Raw genomic sequence first — 26,125 nt, forward strand, 5'->3', positions numbered from 1 at the left:
GTCTTGTTCTGTTGCCCAACCTGTCAAACTCCTGGGCTCAAGCAGTCTTCCTGCCTCAGCCTCCTGAGGCGCTGGTTTTATAGGCGCTGAATACAACACCCAGATAAAATCATTGTGAGAAAAGTGCAGCTTTGTTCTCGAGGGTTTGAGTGGAGGAATTAATGCTTTTTAATTCAGTCTAATGAATATGCAGATGTCAGAAAAAGCCTGATCAGGCTGGCTGGAGCCACAAGAATGGCATGAGAGGACACAGTGACACAGCTACCAGTGTCCGTTTTGCATCTGCTCACAGATCTTCTCTAACTCCTTGTTTGGTAAGGCTCCTTGAAAGTGAATGATGCATCAGTTACCATCATCCTTCCAGGTAAAGAATTCCTAGGAACTCGAGCTTTTATTGCTAAGAGCCTCACTGAGTTGCTGAGCCTGGCCTCGAATTTGCAATCCTCCTACCTCAGCCTGGTAATTTATGCATCATGACATTGATCTGATCCACTAATGAATTGAGACCTACAGTTTGTAAAAACATGATTAGGTTTATCTGTCTTTTATGAGATATTTTACTCTTTGCTGCACCACTATGTGTACTAGGAAAATCTGACCATGAAAAGAAAACAAGCCAGAGTGTTCAGGTAGGCAGGAATGGATCAGAGTCTCCTCATGGTCTAGGAGGCCAGTGCCATGGAGGTGGTGAGCAGCAGCAGCCAGACATACTGCAGGGCTCAAGAGGGAGCTATGAGGGCCTCACAGTAGAGGAGGGGCCATTTTCTTGGGCACTGATTCAAAGCTAGGAACAATATAGGCTTAGAGCAGAGAGGAACTGCTTCTACGGTGACTGACAGGATGCCAAGTTCCTGGTGCTCTAGGAAGAGAACAATATAATGACATCATTCCCGCCCAGTCACCAGAGTCTTGGTGACTCTGGGTAGAATGGTTTGCTCTTAATGAGGGAAAGAGCCCTAATGGGCTCCTGTTTCCCAGCAGCTGTGTATGTCAGGCTGAAAGTCAGTGCTGTGGAACTCTTGGGACAGATGCATCAGGATAATCTAGGAGAGAAGTATAGCTGTTCTTTTGATGTCTGTTTATCTTTCAGGGACTCCTGGTTTTGTAAAGATGCATCAGGAGAGCCTGGGAGGAAAGCATAGCTGTTCTTTTGGTGTCTGTTTGTCTTTCAGGGACTCCTGGTTTTGTAAAGATCCATTCGGTGAGCCTAGAAGGAAAGTGTAGCTGTTCTTTTAGTGTCTGTTTGTCTTTCAGGGACTCCTGGTTTTGTAAAGTTACACTTTAGAAAAGTTAGATCTAAGAACAGTGCTGTGTAACAATACCTTTGAGTTCTTTTCCTTCCTCTCTTTGGGGTTTTATTTTTTCTGTCGTGGTGACACAGTGCTGGGGTGGAACCCAGGACCTCACACATGCCAGGCAAATACTCTATTCCTGAACTGCCCTGTAGTGTTCATTCAGGACTTCACTTTGTGATTGTTTGATAGTTTGGAGACAGATTTGATACCTCTGTGGGTGATTTTTACCCTTGTATCCTAAAACTCCTGAGGGGTTTACTGTGCTGCAGGTCTATCCTTGAGAGTGGCTTGCGGTGGGGTTGCTTCTCAGAAACAAGGGGTATTGTAGGGCTCTGACAAAACCTCCCATGCAATTCTGATGTCAGACCCCTTCTCCAGATGAGTCACTGTTATAATAATACACTTAGGGGAGTTCTAGATCTCCATCCTTAAGAGAGAGGGGCAGCCCTTTCTTGTTGTGAGGTGCTGTGATTCTTTGACAGGATTCACCAGTTGTTTATTTTCCCCCCACTTCCTTTATCACATTTACTCTTTCTTTCTACATATATACACTCTGTACTATAATATATATGCATGTGATTTTTCTGAAACATATGAGAATAAGTGGGAGATATCTTGCCTCTGTACTCCTATAAATTTCACTGTGAATTTCCCAAGCACAAGAACATTCTCTTACATAACCACAGTATGGTTGTCTTTATTACGATGTTACTTGAATCTATATGAGCAAAGAAGGGGGTATAGTCTTCATGCTTCTAGTTCTTTTTTCTTCATCCAAATTGCTTGGGACCAAATGAGTTTTGGATTTCAGATTTGGGAATATTTACACATATCTAATGAGATATCCAGGGGATGGAACCTAAGCTGAAGCATAAAATTCATTTATGATTCATGTACTCTTTGCACACATAGGGAATTTCATGTAATATTTTTATTGTGCCTGTGTTTGCTTTTATTGTTTTGAGATGGGGTCTCGCTATGTTGCCTAGGCTGGTGGTGGTTGGTTTTTTTTTTTTTTTTTTTGCGGTGCTGGGGATCGAACCCAGGGCCTAGGCTGGTTTTGAACTCCTGTGCTCAAGTGATCCTGCCCAGTAGCTGAGACCAAACCACAGGCATGTGCCACTGTGCCAGGCATGTCCAAGTCTTGATTGCCACCTGTTACAAGAGGTCAGGTGTGAAATTTCCAAATTGTGTCCCTCAAAAATTTTGAGATTTTTTTTTCCAGATTGGGAATGCTTAACTTGTGTAAGCAAAATGCACATTTATAAATTAAATATAGCTAATGAAAATTAGCTGTGATGCTACAGTTGATAGTCTGCCACAGCCAGTGCTCTGTTGCTCTAGCAGGCATCCATGGCTAAACATTTGTGCCCCTGTGATGCCCTGGATCTTTTGTTGCAAGCCCCCACCACTTTCATCTTTTATACTCTCGTAAAATATTTCACTGTATAGATCATAGTTGCATAATTTGAGTTTTTTTCTTAGTACAGATGCCTCAATTTCATATTAGGTTGTTTTTGCCCTTCTCCAGTCACATGAAGAATAAAATGCAGTCACTGAAATCATATGGCACAAGTTGGTTTTTTAGGCATGTGATCCAGAATATGCTCACTGTCACCTCTTTTAAAAGATTTTCACTGAAATAACAAAAGTAAAAATTTTCATGGTCTCCTGAGCCTCAGTGTGTGAACTGCAATTTAAGGACTACTATGTTGTCTTGTTTCATTCTCCTAGTGACCCTGTCTATTAAGCAGGTACCACAGGTAGCTTGGTAAAGTGCTTGCTGAGCATGCACAAGGCCCTGGGTTCCATCCCCAGCACAGCCAAACAAACAAATCGTGGGTGCTATAATCAGTCCCATTTTATAGATAAAGAAAATGGACTTTTATAGATACAGATAATTTGCCCAGAGACACATAGTTGTAGTGGTAAGCCCCACTTTGGAACTGAAGTAGCCTGGCTCTGAAATGTCAGCCCTCAATCTGCTATTTGTTTTTACAGATAGAGTACATGGAAGACTTATGCACATATTTAAAAGCACATGCATGATACACAGAACTCTTATATCTCCTCCCCCTGCTGATAAGACAGCAAAGACATTTTCATTCGGAAAAGTGTTCCTAGCCAGTGAAATAGCATTTCCAAAATAGTAACTCTCTGGAATTGGCCAAACCTTCAGCATGGATGGCAGCTTGTCCTTAGCAACTGTCCTTGACTTCCCTGGTTGTAACTGCCTTCTCACCTACTGATGGCTTTGGAGCACCTTGCCCCAGAATCTCACTCACTCTATGTTGCATTTTCTTTTCTAGTAAGTCCCTCAGTAAACTCAGAGGAACTCTGTTCAGATGACACGGGCTGCTTCACTAAGTAATGAGAAACTGCTCGGCCACAGTGGAGGCAAGTTGATTGTGCCTCAGGAGCATGGCTATAGTTGCTGGGTGATCTGACATTCTGAGAGTCTGTATTAGATCTTACGCCTGTTGAGGATGGGAGTCCTGTTCCTCTCCTTTGTATTCCAAGCAAGCCCCATTGGTGTGTATGGTTGGCATTCAAAAAACATTTTCTGTTTTTTGGTATTGGGAATTGAATCTGCGGCGCTTAACCACTGAGCCTTGAATTTGTGATCTTCCTGTCTCAGCTTCCTGAGTCTCTGGTAATCAACATTTGTCATGAAAAAAAAAAAAAAAAAAACCACTGGAGTGTAAGCTTCCTCTTTAAGAAATTAATTTATTTGACACTAGCAAAAATGAGTCATTATAGTGATCACTGTTGCTACGTATAATATGCAAATTTCCATTGGCTACCATTACATAGTTTATGAAACATTTTCCTTTGATTTTTATAGAAAGAGTCTTGGCAAGTAGGCTGGGTGGGAAGTATCAGAGAAATGAAACTTGGAGAAGTTAGATGCCTAATTGAAGATTAGAATTAAAAAAAAAGAAAAAACCGGAATGTGTTCTTTCCCCTCGGTGCACTCATGCGGTGGTCACCAGAAAAGCAGTTAACATGGGAGAAGTAGCAAAGGTCCTAAGTAAGGTAGGAAATCACAGTGTCTTGAGGAGCTGTCTTTGCTGGTGTGTTTGCAGCCTTTTTATATTTTCTGTGGTGCCAGGGATTAGACCCAGGGCCTTGTGCATGCTACCACTGAGCCATGCCTCCAGGCCTCCTAAGCCTCCTTTTGCATTTCCAAAAAACCGAATTTCCTGTGATTTCTAAATATTGCAGCCACCAGTGATACATTTTGTGCTTTCAGTTGCTTCTCTTTTGTGCACAATGCCATCAAAAAATACCATCTCCCACTACTCTTTTTTTTCCTTAAAAACAAAAACAAAATAAAAACTACACCAAAACCAAAACATCTTCATTAAACATGAAACCTAAAGCCTGGTAGTATTATGTGCTTATTTAAGTCAGTCTCTAGGTGTGGTTAGTTATTATAACGAAAGTTTGCATCCCAGGATAGACATCTGGCATTTAATCGGAAGGGCTTCCCCCCAGAGACAGCTGTTGCAAGCCTCTGCTATTTTTTTTATAGTTTTTTTAATCAGATCAAATTTACATAATAAGTGTTAGAAGTGGATCTCTACTGTGGAAAATAAAATGGCTTGTTAATTAGCATAATGGGTGTTGAAAATAGTTTCTTCCCTTGAATAGCTCAGTAGATACTCTTTTATTATGTTTCCTTTACACGCATATATCTCAGTCTTTCATCCATGTTTTCCTTTAATACACATAAAACTGTTGTGAGCTATTTTAATGTCCTTTGCAATTCAAATTGCAATATGAGAGTCAAGAATTCTGGGATGAAGCATTCCCCACCCCAACCCAATTCGGTACTTAACCTCCTTCTCGGTCTTGCCTTCTCTCTGCAGCTTGAGAGTCTCCCTCCCCTAACAGGTATAGTTGGAACAGCTTCAGTGCAATCAACCCTGGTTTTCAGATGTTTCTCCCTTCATCATGGCTGTCTTCTCCACCAGCCCAGGTTTCTCAGTGTTTCCCCACAATGTGGTACCTAAACAAAGATTTTAGATATGATTTTATCATGATAGTGTGTCCAAGACAACTTGGACCAAGCCCAGGAGTTCTTGAAAGTGAAGGGACAGAGGGTGTTGGACAGGCTGGTAACAAGCACAGAATTCCTGTTGGGAACTCCATCAGCCTTGTGGGGAATATTTACACCAAGGCACATACTAAAGGCTTTTAAAGCTTTTTAAAAATAGATATTTTTCTTTCTGTAGAGAGATAGTTGTTAAAATTTGCCAGTGTGCCCATGGCTCCAGTGAACTGCTTTTTCTGTGGGAATGTGGGACTGGGTTTGTCAACTTTTGTGGTTGATCAAGACAAACTGGAAACTCCAGTTTTTACATACATTTCTAGAGTTTTAAAATTCTATGGAAGTCAAGCAGTAGTTCTTCAGCCAGGATTGGACCAGTAAGCATCTATCCAGATCTTGTCCCAATACATTAAAAGTAAAACCTAAAATAACAGTGGATTTTATTTTTAAAATTTTCTTCGTTGCTGGGGATCAAACCAGGGCCTGGAGCATACTTGATAAGTGCTCTACTGCTGAGCTACACCCCCATCTCCAGATTTTTTTTTTTTTTTAAACAACCTCCTGTGGCTTCTCTCCCTCTTCCACTGTGGCATGAATTACCGAAGCAACTCTTCAAGCTGAAGAACAGTGACATTATAACCTTGAACTCCCAGGTCTGCCATTATCTCCATGAGGAAATTAATTTGGATATGTGTGTACCTCTCCCATTCAGATTTTTCTCGTGTCCTTTGCTTTCTTCAAGATTTATGTCACACTTTTATGTAATACTCATTGACTTGGCATTTGTGGTGGATAAAATTTGTCAAAGCAATACCCATTGGGTTTCCACTCCTAGAGAAATCAAATTGAGTCTGAAAAATCAAGCTTTTACATCCTTAGTGGCTTTAGATTTATTGTGATTGCCTTTTTTTTTTTTCTTTATTATATCAAACTCTTGATTCCTTGTAAATGAAATGATTAAATCTTCCCATTTAAAATCTGGTGAAGTTACAGTTTCACCTCCCTGATTGCCTTTCTCATTAAACACAGTGTTTTTTCTCACCTGGAAAAACATTGCCTAAATGTCACTTCTTTCCTGGAACTTACCCTGTTTAGTTGGACATATTCACTTACTTTTAAATGAACTGTACAGAAAAAAAAAAAAAAATTGGTTTTATTTACCAGAAACTAGGGGCTCAGAAGAATGATTTTTTTCCGCCCCCCAGTTCCTTAGCAGAGTGCTAGTTTAGGGTCCTATGATCAAAACAGTTTGAATTAAAGAATATTTTATTTAATAGTTCCAGAGGACAAATTGGATTTTCAGATTCAAGTTGCATTTTAACCTATGCATATAACTTCCCCATTGCCAAAATCCTTTAAAAGAACAAAAGGTAGGGACTAGGGTATAGCTCCGTTGGTAGATTGTTTGCCTCGCATGAACAAGGCCCAGGGTTCAGTCCCCAGCACCGCCAATAAATGAATAAAAAATAGATAAAAAAAATAACAAAACTGGAAAATTAGGAGCGCCTACCTTCAGTAAACTAAATTATGAAGAATTCCTAGAAAACTGAAAACAGATGGGTTCAACAAAAGGAAAACAAAAATGAAATTTAAAAAAATAAGCATAGCTCAAAACACAGGTGCAGAAGAAAAGGGAATTCAAAGCAGAGCTTACAGTGAAAAACAGCTACCCACAGGAAGGGGCCTGGAGTAATATTTAAGACACTGAAGTATTATATTTATTGCAGTGACCCCTGGCTGAGAACTGCACTCTAAAGAAATCGAGTGCCCTGTCTGCCAAGGGTATGTGGAGTTGGTCTTAGGGACCTGAGAGAGAAGCAGAGTATGACTTCACATTGCCGTGGTCACCCCTCTCGCCCCATTCTTAAGAAAAAAGGCTTGTAGGCAAGGAAAGGTTAGCTCTCTAACAGATGGTATCTGTGAAAGTTCTTCACCACTGGGAGAAGGAATTCATTTTGGGTGGTTTGTGTATTTTCTCTCACTTCCCAACCTGCCTCCTTGTTTGTTCCCAATTCTGCATACCCCCACCCCCCGACCCCCCAGTGCTGGGAATGGAACCCAGGGTCTTTTATGTGCCTGGCCAGTGCTCTACCACTGAGCCATACTCCCAAAACCTTGCTCACCTTTCTTGTATTCTAAAGCAAAGTCCATCATTGGACACCTGTTCCCTAGGAGAGTCCTAATTTCTGGAGAGGAAGCATGCATTCCTTACCCTCATTGATTGCTCCAGTTTTTATTCCACAGTACAAATGCATATCAAAGGAGCACCAGACAATTGAGAAAAATAAACACAACAAAGAAAAAAGCTCAGAGTAAGCAAATTTTGGAGAATGTATGAGAAGCTAAAAAACATTTTGTTATTTTCAAGAGACTTGAGATAGTCAGAATAAAGTAACCTGCTGTGAATGAAGATCATTCGGAACGGCGAAGTTCAGGGACCTTAATATGTCAATAATGAACTGGAAAAATCCCTCTGAGAATCAAATAGGTGTGATTTCAGGCAAAATTAGCAACCTACAAGATAGGCAACAGAACTTTGCAGAATGTAGAGCCAAACAAGGAGTGACATGGAAGGAGGAAAGGAGTAGGCGTGGAGATCCACCTAGGATTCCATGTTCGCCAGATGGATGTTCTAGAGAATGGGGCCAAAGAAATATTGAGAAGATATGTTTATTAGAAAAATAAGAAATGAAACAGGTCAAATGAACAACACTAATAGCAACAGAAAAACAAATCCAAAAAGAATTTTCCTCTGTCACTCTTTTTTTCCCCCTGTACTGGGAATTGAAGCCAGGAGTATGTTACTACTGAGCTACACCTCTGGCCCTTTTTATTTCGAGACAAGGTTTCCCATAGGTTACCCAGGTTGGCTTTGAACTTGTGATCCTTCTGCCTCAACCTCCTGAGTAGCTAGGATTACAGGTCCATTTTTTTCTTTTTAAATTTTATTTTCTGCAAGTTTGCATCCTATCATCAATATACCTCTTAATCCTCTCTGAAAGAAAAAGTTGATCTCTGCTTTTATCTTTTTAAAATAAAATGAAAATAAACCAGTAAACCTGAAAATAGAACCCAAAACTTTTTTTAAAAATTAGACCAACAAATTAAACTTTTGGTGAATTTGATTGGGGAAAAAAAGAATATACAGTTACATAGACCATTAGAAATGAGAAAAGGGACATGAGTACAGATGACAATAATATACAAATATGTACACATACCAATAAAAATGTAGATGAAATAGGCAGATATATTTGAATCATGAAGAGGTAGAAAACAAATTGGTTAATAATCATAATAAAAATTGAAAAGCAGCTGGAGATATGAGGCATAGGTCGTTTCCTTGGTGAATTTTACCAAATCTTCAAGAATCATATTTCCCTATATTATAAAATAATTATAGATTGCAGAACACTTTTTTGTTCCTTCTAAAAGTAACAGCATTATGGTACTAACACTGGAAACTGAGAAACTAACACTGAGAAAAGGAAAGGAACATGTATATATTATAAATCAGTGTTGCTTGTAAATAGATATGAAAATACTAAATTAAATATTGAAAAATTCAGTCTAACAGTGTGTAAGAATTAATATATCATGTATTCAGGTGTGTTCAGAATTAACATAACACACACCCAAGTAAATCATTTTCATTGCAGGAATGCAAAGATGGTTCAATAACCTTAACTCCTTAATGTGATAAATTATTTATATTATTTTATACTAAAGAAAAATCCAGTTAGTGTTCATGACAAAGTCTAAAGAGTATGAAATTCAGCATCTATTCATGATAAAAATTAGCAAGATTTAAATCAAATGAAACTTTTTAACATTTTAACTGATACATAACAACATAAATTATACCTATCAGTGGGGGACCATGTACATGCATACTTTATGTCATGTTTAAATCAAATTGAACATATCTGTCTCCTCAGACATTCACCATCATGGCGAGAACTTTCAAAATACTTTTTCCAGCTTTTTGAAATGTGCAGTACATTATTGTAATCTTATTGTCCCCCTACTATACAATAACACACCAGAATTCCTTGCTCCTGTCTAACTGTAATTTGGTACTTGTGAATCAATCCTGCCCCCTTACCGCCTACTCTTCCCCAGCCTCTGGAAACTACCATTCTACTCTGAATTTCTATGAGATCAAAAAAGAAACTTTCTTAAATGGATAAAAGCTTATCTACTAGAAAACTGTGATGAATATGTTTAATGGTGAAACAAGGAAACAAGACAACTCCAGTAGCACTGAACCTGAGGTTTTAACTAGTGAACTTTTAAAAATAGAAATAGGGCTGGGGTGTGGCTCAGTGGTAAAGTGCTTGCCTAGCATGCATGAGAACCTGGATTCCATCCTTAGCATTGCTAAACAATACAAAACAAAACAAACAAACAAACAAAAAACCCCCAAAACACAACAGCAACTGGTCCAATTGGATCAGACCCTCCAAAACTGTGAGCCCAAATAACTTTTTATAAGTTAATAATCTCAGTTATTTGTTGTATTTATGGAAAGTCAATACAGTAATTGAAACAGAATAAAGTCCAGAAATATTAACAGACACCTCTAAGAATGAAATATAAAGGCAAAATTTTAGATCCATGAAGAATGGAGGTTTTTTTTTTTTTTTTAAATTGTGGGAGAATACATGCAAAATTTATCATCTTGGGTTTTTTTTTTTTTGGGGGGGGGGGCTCAGTACTGGGGTTTGAACCAGTATATGCCCAGCCCTTTTTATTTTTATTTTGAGAAAGATCTCACTAAGTTACTGAAGCTGAGGCTGGCCCTGAGCTTGCGATCCTCCTGTCTCAGCCTCCTGAGTAGCTGAGTTACCACAGTTCTTCTCATTTTATGAAGCTGACATGTTAAATAGTAACTCTCCAGGCTGGGACTGTAGCTCAGTGATAGAGTGCATTTCTAATATGAATGAGACCCTGGGTTCCATCCTCAATACTGCAAACTCCCAAACTCTAACCCCTAGCATCCACCATTCATTCTTTTTGTGAATTTGATTACTCAAGATACAGCATATAAATGAAATCACATAATATTTGTCTCTTTGTGACTAGCTTATTTTATTTAACATGTCCTCAAGGTTCATCCATGTTATATGTAGCCTGTGTATCAGAATTTCCTTCCTTTTTAAGGCTGAGTATTATTCCATTGTATGGAGAGAACACATTTATTTTGCTTTTCATTCATCCACCAATGGTCATGTGAATTTCTTCTATGTCCAGTCCTAATGGATATGAAGTCATATCTCATTGAGGTTTTGATTTGCATTTCCTTAAATGATGAGTGATATTGAATATTTTCACATACTTGTTAGCCATTTGTATATCTTCTTTGGAGAAATGTCTATTCATGTTCATGTTTGTGTGTATGTGTGTGTTAGGGGAAGTTCTGGGGATGGAACTTAGGGCCTCAGGCGTGGGAGGCAAGTGCTCTACCACTGAACCATGCCCCTCGCCCCTTAAGTTGTTTGCCTGTTTTTTAAGGTCTTTCTCTTATTGATTTGTAAGAGCTCTTTATATAATCTGTATACTCTCACTATCTATTATGATTTGCTTATATTTTTTCCTATAGGTTATGTTTTCACTTTGGCCAGTCATTTGGAAGAAAGTTGGGTTACCTCATGTTGTACAACAAAATAAATTTTGGATGGATTAAAGAACTTACATATATTTTTAAAAAGCTTATATTCTTCATATATATTTAAAATATAGAACAACAAACCATTGATAGAAAGTCTTAAAGAGGACATACCTAGAAGTTAGTAACAGCTTTAGACCATGTAAAAATTAAACTTTTTCTATTATAGGTTTCCACAAAGGGGAAAGTGACGAATCATTTTCTCAAGGTTCACATTGTTAGTAAACACTGATTTAAAACACACACACACTGATTTTATAGCAATTAAGATAAAATTGTGTGTTTAATTTATCTGATCTGAAGCTATAAAAACATTATTAGCTGAACACATAATTGGGGAACTTGATGTACTCATTGCTGTGACAAAGCTAGTTATTTAAAAGAGACAAGATTACAGAGGTCTAGATATTACAGGAACATTTATAGAAGCCAAATGAAGATCAGGGAATGATAAAGTAGATTGAATGACAAAAAGCCTACTAAAGAAATAAAATCTATACTGGTTCTAATATAATTCTTCCTGCAGCAAAAGTAATGAGGGTGTTTATAAGATTTCATTCATTCAGGAATTCTTATTGATGACCTAGTTTGTATAAGCAACCATTAAAATGCATCATTACATGAGCCTTGCTTCGAATCTATCAAGAGAGAGATTTTAATGAGCAATTGTACTAGTTTTAAATTGCTACTATAACAATATCCACTGAGCAGCTCAGATGAACCTATTTCTTTTTATTGTTCCCTTGATCTGAATTTGGCTTCTTTAAATGTTCCTGGGCTTCATAGATTTTGCTTTGCTGTGTCACTTTAGGTCCACTTTTCTTCAGTGTTTTCCTTCTGTCTCGCCTTTCAGAAGAAACTTGGGAGTTAAATTAAAAGAAGCTACTTTATCTTTACCTCTGTGCGAGTGAAATATCTTTTCTTCATCTCTCTGTATTTTAAACTTCATTATTATTTTTTTCCCCAAAGCAGTCAGTCTTGTCACCAAAGAGGTAGCCTTTGAAATAATTCAGTTTGAGGCCGGGCCCATATCTGCAACCCGGTTCCCTCTCCCCCTCTGTAGTGTAAGTGCAAACTTGGCAAGCAAAAGGAAAGCCTGTGGAGGTTTGCATCCCAACTCTGTTTTAACCAAATGTGGTCTGTTCTTCAGAATTTGTTGTAAATTTGTTGTGATGATAGAAGACTATTAATTTCTCAAGTGTATGGAATTGAAATGTGGAGTAACTGTCCTTGCAGCCAGCATATTCTGAAAACATAACTGCATTTTGTTTTCTGAATTTGATTTTTTTTCATGGTATTAAACTTGAGTTTCAGTTGAGATTTATGAAATCTCATTTGTGAATACTCACCTTTCATAGATGTGAGCCACAGGTAACTTTATAAAGAAATGAATGTCCAGATCTTAATAGCGGGGGGGGGGGGGGGGGGGATAGCATGGTTAAAGTTTATCAGTAAGAGGATAATCAGTTGAGATTGGATGCTGTGGTTTTTCATGTGTTTTCTACCAGTAAGTTAATTACTTGCCTCCCTTGAAAGGGAGAGAAGGATTTTTTAAAAAAAGTTTAGCTTTATGTTTAATTTTAGCATTATTGATTACCCTTGACCATGACTGAACTTCAGTATTTGCAGAACCATAGTGTCCTAATTGAGGACTCTCAGCCTCTGAAACTTTGGCAGCGGAGGCTGAAGTGTGTTATTCATAAGAATGGAAGTAGTTTTTTTTCCCCCTCTTTATTGTGTTTGTTTGTAATTGTAATATTTATGCGCCGTGGTGTTCTCTGTTGAGCTGCTGAATGTTTTACAACTTAATTTTGTGAAACACTGAGGCTGGTTTGACACTGGGCATGTGGTATCCTGTTGAAGTAACCGGTACACAAAAACTTTCCTAAGTCTTTGTAAGGGATTGAGATGTGTGCTGCATGACCCAGTCTCTCCTGCTGCTGGCCCTGTCAGCCGGCAGCACTAGATCTCAGCCCTCAGGTGGTGGAAGCCCAGTCTCCTGAGGTCGTGTCCCTTTCTGGGTGCAGTCCACATTCGGTGCCTGATGGATGGCAGGGTATAAAGGTCCAGCTAGTCCTCTTGTCCTGACTCTTTGGGGTCAGCGTCTTCTGGAACTCTCTCTGGGATAGGATGAGCCCCTACTCTCCCTATCTCTTAGTCCACAGTCCCCCTCTGCTTCCCTGTTCTGCCCTCCACCTCCAGGGCTGATCCTGAGAGTAACTTCCCCACCACCAATCTCTTTCTTAGCTTGCCTTCTGGGGATCCCTGCTTGCAGTGGACTCCTTCCTCATGAGGACTTCTGCGCACAGGTCCTCATTTAGGATTATAGGATGGACAGGACCTGGATGATCCTTATGGTCACTCTCCCCTCTCATGAGGGCATGCCCATGCAGTATTCCTGATGTTTGGCTTCTTTCCTGTGCTTGAACGTGAGAGGTGGAGGGTGTGTTACAGCATTCTCCCCTTTTCCACAGGAGTTCCATTCCAAGACCTCCAGGGGATTCCTGAAACTGCAGAGTTTCAAACCCTGCATGCACGATGCTTTCTCCTATATGCATGGTACATTTCTACAGCTTATAAATTACGTACAGTAAGAGGTTAATAAAACAATATACCCTAAGAAAAGTTACTTTAAAACTTGTTTCTGAAAATTTCCACTTACTATTTTCAAGCCACAGTTGACCACAGGGAGCTGAAACCTCCCAACAGTGGGACTGTGGATGAGACAGTGTCAGTTGTCAAACAGTCCTGAGGGAAAGAATGCTTCAGTTGTTGAACGGAAACCTACATTTCCATAACCACTTCCTGCTACTCAGAATGTTTCTTCAGTTTTCACCTGGGAATAGTTGAAGAAAGGTACAAATTCTCTCTAACTTTTCTCTAATCCTATCAAAATTCTTTTTTCTCCCCTGTTACTTTTGACATGCTTTCTACATCCCCCATGTCTTGTCTTTTTTCTTCAACTTCCGGAGTCTGGCTATGTTGCACAGGCTAGCCTCTAGTTCCTGGGTTCAGGTGATCCTGCCTGATCTTCCTGGGTGCAAAGACTATAGGTATGTGTCACTGCACCCAGCTATATTTATGTGTTTTATAACTGTTCTCTGATTCTTGTCTTTGTCATATATAATTGAAGTTTTAGTTAAGCTGTTAGATCCCATAGTCCCATTTATGGAACACCTAAAAAACTCAAGTTGAACAACAAATGTAGCACTTGTGTTAACATTGAGCTAAATATTAATATTTTTAGAGTGCTGTTCTATTGAAAAAAATAGGTGAATGATTACTAATAATGTTCATTAACATTGATATCATTGATATCAATGATAATAAATCATAATAAGCTTTAGATTATGATTTTCTACCTATTTTAATGCACCTGTGTCAATTTGGTTGAAAACTTGGCAGAATTGCAAACTGGGGACTTCGTGGGTTAAGTCATCTTTCGATTAGTGGAATTCATAACTTCTTGTTTTCTGATTATTGTTTTACATTGTTACTATATTACTTCCCAGTATGTGTTAATATTATTAAGTGTAAAGTCATATATTCTAAATTTTTATCATAGTGCCCAGCACAGTTAAGAGCTCATAGTAGGTGTTCAATTTTGATTGGTTGATTGGAAAAAAAGAGAATTTTAGAAGAGCTAGTTCTTGGGGGAAAGATGCTGAACTTTTATCAGTGTCAGATTAGATCATCATTTCTAAAAACATTAATTTGGAATCTATTCAGAGAGCACAATGATTGGCACCATGGGGATGGACAACCTCCTGGGGTAGAACAGCACAGCAGAGGAGGGTGATGCAGGGATGGAGCTGTGGGAAAGGGAAAGGTAGGGGAGATGATAGGGGAGAGCTGCTGCAATTTACCTAGAACCTATCGCATAGTAGGGGCACAAACATCATCTCATTTAATCCCTGCAGGGATTCCATCTGCCCATCCCTTCATTCAGCAGGTATTGTTTGGGGGCATGCTAAGTGAGGAGGCACAGCATCCCCTCCATCCTGTAGAGCTTGTGCCTGTGTCCTCAATGCAAGTTGATGGTGGAGAAAGGATGGGAAACCAGACTTGTCATGGTGCATATCCTTCCTGTTGTGCTGTGCTCCTGCTGGTGAACAGCAGATGGACTCATTAGAGTTAATCATGCCTGTCTATGGAGAAGGTTACTGGGTCACTTGGCACAAGTGCTATGCGTGAGCAGGAGGTGACTGAATGGTGGCCCCTGGGACAGACCAGGGGTCTTGCCCACCATCCTCCCTGCTGTCCCGATGGGATAAATCTTAATGTCCTACTGGGCCCTACTTCAGACAGCGCTCATGTGTTGTCTCCCCATGGCATTGCACCCTTGTGACCTCCCCCACTCCCTGATGAGGCCATGGATGATGAGGGTATCATTTTTCACTCTTCCGAGCATCCAAAGAATCTCTCTGTAGTACTTAGAGCAAAATATTTTTTTTTAATTTTAAATTGATCATTATTATTTCTCTTAAGAGATATAAATTTAGTAGGGTTTTGAGATTTTATTGTACAACTGCAAAGTAGCACATGCTTGTAATAATGGGACATGTTTCAAAAATGAGATGGCATTTCTTAGGAACATTGCTTGCTGTGATTTAAAAAAAAAAAAAGAAGACTTAAGCCTTTAAAAAATGTTATGAAAACTTTCTAACATAGAGAAATAGAGAGTTATAACTCTGTCTTATGTCCCACAACTGGACTGGGGTGGTGGGTTGAAGGGTCACAGCTACTGAAAGCCAGTTTAACAGGAAAGGAATATCATGCCTGCAAAGGGAGTTCCTGCCCAAAAGTGATTTAGACCAGAATTAATACTGTGTATCTCTGGAGTGAGAAATACCATAGTATTAAGAATTTAGCTGTGAGTCAGAGGCATTTTGTTTTGTGTGACTCAAAGTAGGGATCCCAGATCTTGAGAATTAAAATCCAGTAATTAGGGCTTCCTTGTTGTTGAAGCTAGCCCAAGGAATTATTCATTTAGATTGTAAAACAATACGAATACAAATTAAATTGGGGAAAAATTTTTTTTTGCAGTTCTGGGGATGCACCTCGGACTGCTCTATCACTGAGCTACATCCTCAGCTCCCTGGCTCCCTGCTTTATTTTCTTAAATTTTGACAGGGTGGGGGGGTCTCACTGAATTGCTGAGGCTGGTCTCAAATGTGACAATCCTCCTGCCTCGGTTTCCCAAGCCTCTTGGATTACAGTTGTGTACACTGGGCCTGGTATTCATTTTATTAATTGAAATTTTAAAACATTACTTGTGTGTTGTGTGGTTGGTAGGTTGGTTGGTTTTTGGTGCTGGGGGTTGAACCCAGGGTCTTGTGCACGCTAGGCAATGCTCTACCACTGAACTACACCTCCCAGTCCCCCCCCTTTTTTTTATTAACATTTCAAGACAGCATCTTGGTAAGTTGCCCAGTTTGACCTTGAAGTTACGATTGTCCTGCCACAGCCTCCCCAGTAGCTGGGATTACACTACACCTGGCTAGTTTTCCTAATTTTTGTTCATAATGTACTATATTAAAGAATTTGTAGTCTTTTCTTTTTTTAATCTAACAAATCATACCCATCCTCACCAATTAGTACACTCTTCAGCTGGGTACAGTGACATGTACATCTAGTCCCAGTTCTTGGGGAGGCAGAGGCAGGAGGATCACTTGAGCCCAGGAGTTTAAGGCCAATCTGGGAACATAGTGAGATGTGTCTCTAAACAAACATACACAAAACCCAGAAAACACTATTTATGCTTAAATAACTCAGTAGTTATACTTTGGGAAATGTATCCCAAGAAAGTAATCTGAGATTTGCTCAGTGATGCTTATTGTGGGTTTTATGAATATTGAACATAACCTAAATACTTAACATTAAAACAAAACTCATGATATGATACTAATTCTGCCCAAAATGTATATGTATTGTGTAGTAGAAAGCATGTATTAATTTTAGTTGTAGTTATCTCTCAGTGGTAGGATTATGATTTTTTTTGGAGGGAGGTTTGAGGAATCTTTAACTCAGGCGCACTAGACTACTGAGCCAACATCTCCAGCCCTATTTTGTATTTTATTTAGAGACAGGGTCTCACTGAGTTGCTTAGCACCTCGCTTTTGCTGCGGCTGCCTTTGAACCCATGATCATGATCCTGCCTCAGCCTCCTGAGCCCCGGGGATTACAGGTGTGAGCCATTGCACCCGGCAGGATTATGATTTTTTTTTTTTCTCTATTTACAAAAAGTTAATGGATTCCATATAAAATTACCAAATGCTTTAACCTATTTCACAGTGCTCTGATAGCTGCATAATAGTTCATTGAGTTGATACAATTTGCTTTTTATTCCACTTTTTGTTAAATGATTTGCTTATAAATAATTGTAGATATTGGCCATTTTTTACCTTATAGCATTTTTCTTCTCTTTAGTTATTTCTAATTCAAGGAAGAAGACTGCTGGGTATAAGAACATTATTTCTTAAATGTCTTTTAAAAGTATAGCGTTCTAAAAGTTTTATATCAATTTACCGTGCCACAGAATACTTATATTAATTTCACCTCTATTGGACATTGGCCTCTCTCTCTCATGATTTGTGATTCAGTAGATAAAAGATTATATTTCAGTGCCATACTCTTTTGTACTTCTTTAATTACTAACTCAGATTAATGGCCTATGAGTGTTTTAAAATTATTTTTTGATTATGCAAATCCATGGAATTTTTTTAAACCACTCATTAATTCTTGGAGTTCTCTGGGATTTGAAGGTCAGATGGGGGTGTAACTAAGAAAAAGTGAAAGTAAGGAATAAAGTGTGATAAAATGGTTTCTCTAAAAAGCAAAATATATTCTAATGTAAGGAAATAATATATTATTGTGTGAGACTAAAATATAAGGAAAAAGCCCAGATCAAGTTAGAGCATCTCATAGAGGTAAACCCAACATTAGTCTAGTTAACAATTACTTTTATGGAATAAGATTTTTCAACTCCCTTGGTTATAGCTTATGTAATGTATTTGCTTCAGTTGAAAATTATTAACCAAATGATGTAGATTGCTTAATCTCTAAAGAAAGAAATCTAAAAATAAGTTTGGTTGTTATCACAAGTCAGTATGCAGATGTTAGGCAAATTAGTCTTCCACCTGTGGGACCTAGCATTGCTCTTATGAGCTTTTTTGTACATTTATGAAACGGAGAACTTATATGTTTTATTTGCATGCTTTAATTTTCTTCCCAGGATTTTACATGTGTATAAGCATTTTATTATTTTTAAAAACTATCTGAACATGTAGTTGTGCTTAGCATCCAAGAAGCGATGGATTTGGTTTCCAGCACATCCACCCACCAAGAAAAGTACCTGAGCCAAATACATGAGCTGGTTTCTGGGTGCATGAGTCCATAGATGTGGATAAGCACCCAAATTACCCTGGGACACTGTGAGTACAGCCAGCTGTAGCCTGCTCCAGACCTATTCTGGCACATTGCATTCTGATTAAAACTGAAAAGATGGTTGGAAATGTGTTGGACTTGATTACTTGATGTCATTGAGGCAGGATGTTCTATTCTTTGTAAACGCCTACTCGGGTTATTTCAATCATATTACTGTTTAGTTTCCTCCCTGTGCTGGGGATGGAACCCAGGGCCTCAGACATGCTGGGCAAGTGCCCTACTACTGAGTTCAGAAGTCCAGCTGTTGGCTTTCTGGGAGCTTAGTGGGGAATTGTGGTCAACTTGCTGCCTTAACTTGGTGCTTAAAATAGAATAAAATTGTAACACTTAATACCTTGCCTACCTTATTTCACAATACTTTGCTATTCCCTTAGTCTGCATTTAAGAAAAAAAATTTTTAAACTCCGTATTTTTTTAAGTGACTTTATTCAGATATCAAAACCAGCATGTCATATAATCCACCCATTTAAAGTGTGCAATTCTTCAGTAGTTAGCGTATGCTCAGAGTAGTGCCTTATAAGGTTGCGTGACCTGCTTTTTCTTTTGATAGCACTTGTGACTTTCGGATATTATATTATGTATTTGTTTATGGCCTTTCTCTGTCCCTGGTTGGAACTTAAGCCCTACAGAGAGTTGGGAATTTGCCACGTCCACCCCTGTGGGCACAGAAACTAGAAAACAACGCGTGGTCTCCTGTAGGCTACCATTGAGTTTTTTGTTTCACAAATGGAATTTCCCTTGGATTGTGTCCTAGGCCTCCTGCCTGTCCTGTACTCTGACCATTTTGCAGCAACTATACACTGCTTATGAAGTAGAAAATCATGGAGTTTTGGACTGAATGTATAATGTTCCAGAGACCCATCTTTTGACCCTTGCTCAAGGGGCAGTAACCATGTTGTTTATTTAACCTTTTTGTGTTCTGTCGTTCTTGGTGGGACTAAATTCTCCTGAAACTGCTTCAAATGAGGTTCAAATGGAATGATCTCATGAAAGTGTTTTGAAAAGTAGACTGTGCAGTATTACGAATTTGTTAACTTAAACCCTTAACTTTTTTTCAAAAGGTAGTGCTATTAATGGTAACATATCATATAATCGCCTTGAAGGCAATTAGAATCAGTAATGTATACATGGAGTTCATGAATAGCACCAGGGTTTCTTATGTTGGGTACTAGGGCTGGTGATAGAGTGATTTTTAGAAAGGTGATAATGCTATATTTTTAGAAAACATGTTCTGAGTGCTAACAATAAAACCCCACTCTGAGTGCAGGCCTTCTAGCCTGCCTCCCCTGCTGGAGGCCCGGGTTCTGGAGTCCCCAGCACTGTGGGATTGCGGAAATAACAAACAAGTGAAACTGACTCCTCTCTCTTGGAGGGGTGCGGGGGAAGGGAAAAAAAAATAACAGAATGAATTAAACAACATTACCGTATGTAAATTTATGATTACACAAATGGTATGCCTTGACTCCATGTACAAACGGAGAAACAACATGTATCCCATTTGTTTACAATAAAAAAATTTTTTTTTAAATTAAAAACAAAAACAAACAAAAAACCAAACCCACTCTGGTAGGCCCATGTAGCTCAGTTGTAGAGTGATTGCCTAGCATATGTGAGGCCCTAGGTTTGATCCCTTGCACCACAAAGCAAATCATTCAAGTGGCCAAATTTGTGCAGCTAATTAGTGATGAGTGGCTCAGGAGATGATACCATATTGTTTTTACAATAGTACTTGTTTTCATCTTTGGTTTACTTTGAGTGAACTCGGAAATGTATGCATGCTGTTTTAAAAAATGTGATATAGATTCCAAGATGCCCTTTCCAAACCTTCCATTTGTTTATACTTACTGATAAATGCTCAAGTGAATGGGGAGCCTGGAGTTGGCTCTCTGCTTGTTTTTTTTTTTTTTCAGTCTCTGTTGATGGAGGATTCAGTTGTTAATGCATGGGTGATGGTGAATTTGCCAGGCATATTGCTCCAGGGCTATTGAATGAGAATGGAGATATTTTTAAGCTTAAGAAAATAATAGGATAGTAAAATTTACAGCAAGAAGGAAAAAAAATAGCACTAAATAAAAGCATATGCTTTCTTTTCTTCCTAAGCTATTTTAACTCTGAGAACAGAGTCTTGGAAAATCAATTTTATTTCCTGGGTATCTCTGAAAGATTCTTGTAACCATTTGAGGTTGACATTATGTGTTTAAATTCTAGTTTTGTAGCTAAATAACTCTTTTGCTTTGCAAAGAGGACTCATAGTTCTTCTCTTTATAGAGTGATGATTTGATTAACCACAACATTTCAGAAAGTCCAGAATTTCTTACTGGTTTCTGGTTTTGTCAGATTTTTCGTTGCCGTGACCAAAAGACCTGACAAGAACAATTAGAAGAGGAAACGTTTATTTGGGGCTCACGGTTCCAGAGGTCCCAGTCCACAGTTGGCTATGGGCCTGAGGTGAGGAAGAACATCATGGCGGAAGAGTGTGATGGAGAAAAGCAATTCAGGACATGGCAGTCAGGAAGCAGAGCGATCTCTGCTTACCAGGGACTAAATATAAACCCCAAGAGCACACCCCCAGTGATCCACCTCCTCCAGCCACTCCCCACCTCTGTACAGTTATGGCCCAGTTAATCCACATTAGTGGATTAATGTACTGATTATAATGTACTAATTAGGTCATACCTCTCATAATCCAGTCACTACATCTCTAAACATTCTCGCACTATCTCAGACATGAAATTTTTGGGGACATCTCATCTGTACCTTAACAGTTTCCTAATTCCAAAGTTCTTCCATTTAGGAAATCTTAAATAATTTACCAAAAAAAATCTTCCTTTGTTTACCTGGAGAGCAAGCCAGTGGTGGTCAGATATTTGACAATTTCGTGAGAGTTTAATGACAGAGGAGAGCAGGCAATAAAAACTGAAATGAGGATGAAGTTCATAAAAATAATCATCATCAGACTGACAAGCATCAAGAATTTGGCTAGAATTTTAGGCAAATATCCTATTTTTTTTTTTTTTTTTTTTAATGTTGGGAATTTTGAAAACCTATTTTTAAAAGGCATATGGCTGAGATCCTGGGCTTTGAGCCAGCGTCTATCTTCATGGAATTTTCCCATTAAAAAAAAAGTAAAATTTAAGTTATAGATCCTCAGAATGAGACATTTTAGAATGCTAACTTCTGCCTAGACTGCATTCTCTACCTCTCCGCTACTCAGGTGTGGTCCATGCCACCACCTGGGAACTTGCTAGAAGTGCAGAATCATGAGAATACATACTTGACAAAATTCCTGAGTGAGTCATGTGCACCTGTAAAATTTGGGAAGCATGGGTCTGCCCTGGGGTAAAATGTTCTTTTGGTTTTCACATTTTCTTAATTGACCTGGCAGAATAGTATGTTTTTGTTTTTGTTTTTTTGCAAAGAAAAGCTTGGTGTGTTTGTTTAAATACCTCCTCCCTTCATAAAAACACTATTTGTGCTTAAGGCCAGGCTGTAATCTTCTTAAGGACAGAGGTGGCTCCTGCTTATTATCTTGAATCCATCAACCTGCACCCAACATCCTTCCTGTGGCAAGTGGTCCTTCAGGGGGAGTGGATTGCTCTTCTGTCCATCACTACGGGAAGTCAATGGAGAGGTTTTATTTGTATTTATTTTTATCTTAAAAAAAAAAAAAAAAAAAACAGGAAAGTGAACTTCACCAATATTTAATAGATCATATTACTCATAATTAAAACTGAAGACATTTTTGGTACACAAGTTATGATCTTTAATGATGGGCCACTTGATTGAATCAAGTCTAAGTGTTAACACACATGCATCTTGAAGGGGTCCATGTCACTCCAAGGAAGTTATTAACTTCTCTGCCTCCAGAGGTAAAGATGGTCGAAGACCCCTGCCCCCAACTAGGGTTTGAACCCAGAGGTGCTTTACCATTGAGCCACATACCCAGCCCTTTTTATTTATTTATTTATTTTTTATTTTGAGATAAGTTGCTTAGAGCCTCATTAAGTTGCTGAGGCTGGCTTTGAACTTGCAGTCCTCCTGCGTCACCCTCCCGAGTTGCTGGGATTACAGGTGTGTGCCAGTGTACCCTGCCAGTGATAGCATTTTAAACTTGAGGGAATCTGAGTTTTCCTTAATTTACATATGAAGAAACCAAGATGTAGCCAGGCATGGTGGCACATGTCTGTAGTCCCAGCTCCTTTGAAGTCTGAGGCAGGATTGTTTGAGGCCAGCTGGGCAACACAGTAAGATTCTGTGATCAAAAAAACAAATGAACTGAGGTCCAGGGAGTGGACATACTTTCCGGAGGTTATACTACCTTGGACTAGAACAGAGGTCTTCCAACTTAAGCTTTATTTTTCTTTCCATTATTTCTTTGGCTTTTGAGTATCTTCCAGGGAATGCTGGAGATGTCTCAGGTGCCAAAAGTCTGGGGAGGGACTGGAGAGAGAAAGGGGAGCATCTGAAGGGGTTCAGGAAGTCTCTCCCCAGTCTGAATATTCTTGCTTTTATCTGCCTTAGCAACAGAGACTCTTCTCTTGAAACATTCCTGAAACACATATGATTATCTTAACAGAAGATTTACCTGGGATGCTGGTGGTGTAGCTCAGTGGTAGAGTGCCTGCCTGACGTGTGTGAGGCTTTGGGGTTCCATCTCCCCACAGAAGAACAAAAGTAAGCAAAACCAACAAAATCCCCAGAAGATGTACCTCCTGCAAGAAGGATGCTACTTAGTTTTACGAAAGCAAGCCAGAATTGATACATGCAAAAGAATGTTATTCTAAAACCATTACCCTTGAATTAAAATACTGTAGTGATTCTGTCACTGCAAGACATTTTTGGAGTTGGCTCCCGGAGAGTTTAAAAAATGTACCAGAATAATCTATTTTATGAATATTTAAACCCTGTTTGGAATAGCAGTTATTATCCATCTTCATCACCTTCTTCACACTACTTATATTCAAATGATTAGACTTTTGTAGGATTCTAATGAAACCTTCAGAGAATAATTTCTGTCATTTAAAGAATACTGCTGAAAAGAAAAAATGTCACACTTTAGAGGAAAACCTGAGCTTTTCCAAAGAAGCATCGGAACACAGTATTCTGTGAGTTGCCATGTAAAACATTTTTAATTATCTGCTTATTTATTCCAAGCCACATCCTAGGTGCCAAGGATGAGTGATATGTGGTCCTGCCCTTGAGGTGCATACTTCCCAGAGAGGAGAAATAGGCTCCCCCCACCCCTTGGTACTAGGGATTGAACCCAGGAGTGATTTACTACTGAGCCACACTTTAGCCCTTTATTATTATTACTATTTTTTTATTTTGAGACAACCTCATTTGAGTTGCTGAGGCTGGCCTTGAACTTGAGATCCTTCTGCCTCAGCCTCGTGAGTAGCTGGGATTACAGGTGTGTGCCACCACACCTGGCAAGAAATAGGCATTTAAGTATGAGTCATGTTTAGGAATGCAATCCTTACTGTGTCAGGGCATAAGTGGCAACCCAGAGTAAGGATTATCTCAGCCTACTTGTTATTGATTTGGAAACAGGTATGACTGCAGGTGATCTTATTGAAGACATTCACCTTGAAAAGACTTACAGCATGAGCCTCGGCAGAAAGTGCAAAGAAGTCACATGCTGCCTAACAACATTTCAGTCCTTGTGGACCACTTATACAAAGACAGTTAATGGTACCCAAAGACGATTAATGGAGCTGATGTTTCTGCCACCTAGTGACATCATAGTCATTCTGACCTCTTAGCACAGCCCCTTACTTTGGTGTTTGTGGTGATGGTGGTGTAAACAAACCTATTGTGCTGCCCATGGTGTACAATTATAGCACATCCAGTTGTGTATGGTGCCAAATGCTTGATAGTGGTAATAAATGACTGTTACTGGTTTATATGTTTGTTCTATTTTTATGGTTATTTTAGAGTATATTCCTTTTATTTATGATAAAAGTTTTAGCTGAGTATGGAGACTTGCACCTGTGGTCCCAGCTCCTAGGGAGGCTGGGGCAGGAGGATTGCTTGGAGCCAGGAGTTCAGGGTTAGAGAAGGGTCTACAAGGAAGCGAGAGGGGAAGCTAAGTGACAGGGAAGTGGGAGGTGAGGCCTTGGTTCAGTGTCCCCAGGGGGAGGTAAGAGCAGGGTCACGTGCCATACAGGTCATTGGTCCCCTCTCCACACCTGCAGAGTAGCCTGTGGTACAGCAGGTGGCCAACACTGGGAAGGTTTTTGGAATTCAACTGCAAAGATCCTTCACTCTTTGCTAAGGTGTTTGTACTTTAACCTGTGGCTATTGAAAGAGGTCATGTCAAGGTGAATCTTCAAATTGTAGCTTTAATTGTGGGGTAGACCTGTCTTCTTCAAAAGCACCCCCCCCCACCCCGGGCTAGGGATGGAATCTCGGGTCTTGCACATGCTAGGCAAGTGCTGTCCCACTGAGTTGCACCCTTAGCTCAATACGGCAGATTTATTGTGTGGCCCTTCTCTGTGCCACATTTTATGTTGATATTGCACAGAAGGTGTATGAAAGTGAATTAGATAGGTCCTATCTGATTTTGCAGCCTAATAGAAAAGATAAAACTAGTAGATAAATGGTATGTAGTATATTGTTATAGCATATACTGCATACAGTTATATAAATGCATGTCACTTTTTAACCTTCAAATTAGATAGAAGGAAGTTTTATTGTAAAGGTAAAAACAGATAACATGTTATGAAAGTTCAGAAAACTCACCCATCTTATATAATTCTTGTTACTTATGGAAAGATGCCCAAGGTGTGGAACCTGTCATTCATGGTCCTTACTCCCCTGGCTATAGCCAAAGAGAACAGTGAAGACAGTAAGCTTAGTGTAAGACTAAGTCAATTTGAAATGCTCAGGATATTAAGTGGAGGTATCAAGGATGTAATCTGAATTAGCAAACTGTGGTCCAGAGAGAATCACTCTAGAGGTGTACATTCACGTGCTGTACATTCACGTGCTGTTGTCTTTGAAGGGATTGTTGCTCGAAATGTTTGAAATTGCTGAATGAAAAGCTATAGAGATAGAAGTAAAGATAGTTGGGGAGAGATCTTTGGCAGGATCTACAGCATGATGAATAAGAAATTGGAATCAGGAAAGGAAATCTGCAGGCAGGAGTTACCCTGAGAAGGGAGCAGACATCCCAGAGGCTGCCAGAGGAATTGAGTCCAGGAAGGGAGGAGGAAGCAGGGAGCAGAGGGCAGGGGCAGGGAGTGGAGCATGCTGATTAGGAAAGTGGAGAGGAGAGAAATATGCAAATGTGCATCATTAGTGATTTATAAGAATAAGTTGCTCGCACATGTATAGGAATCTCTACACACACAGAATAGAGTGTTTATAAGTAAAAAATCATCAAAGCATTAATGTTTTGCAAATGGCTAGCTATTTCAGTGTTTCTTTGTAAGATTGCTGTTTTATGGAGCCTCAGAAGCAGATGGGTTTATACGTCCCTGAAGATGATGTTGTATGACAGAATCTCTTTGGCTCTGGATTTCCAAGCCTGTTTTCAGTGTGAGTAGTACTTATACCCCAATATGCCTTTAAAATTTTTTTTTCAATGGAGGCCAAAATATTTGGAGGTATTCTTGACCATATCTCTTACAACTCAGACTATTCACTGACAAATTCTCTTGG

At 39.2% G+C, this 26,125-nt stretch overlaps 1 protein-coding gene across 2 annotated transcripts in view; it reads left to right on the forward strand.

Moving 5' to 3' along the window:
- Positions 1-26,125, forward strand: part of VGLL4 (vestigial like family member 4) — a 166,573-nt gene that overhangs the window by 18,997 nt on the left and 121,451 nt on the right. The gene's annotated exons all lie outside the window — the stretch shown is intronic.

Source organism: Sciurus vulgaris (genome assembly GCF_902686455.1).
Source record: "Sciurus vulgaris genome assembly, chromosome: 19".
NCBI lineage: Eukaryota > Metazoa > Chordata > Mammalia > Rodentia > Sciuridae > Sciurus > Sciurus vulgaris.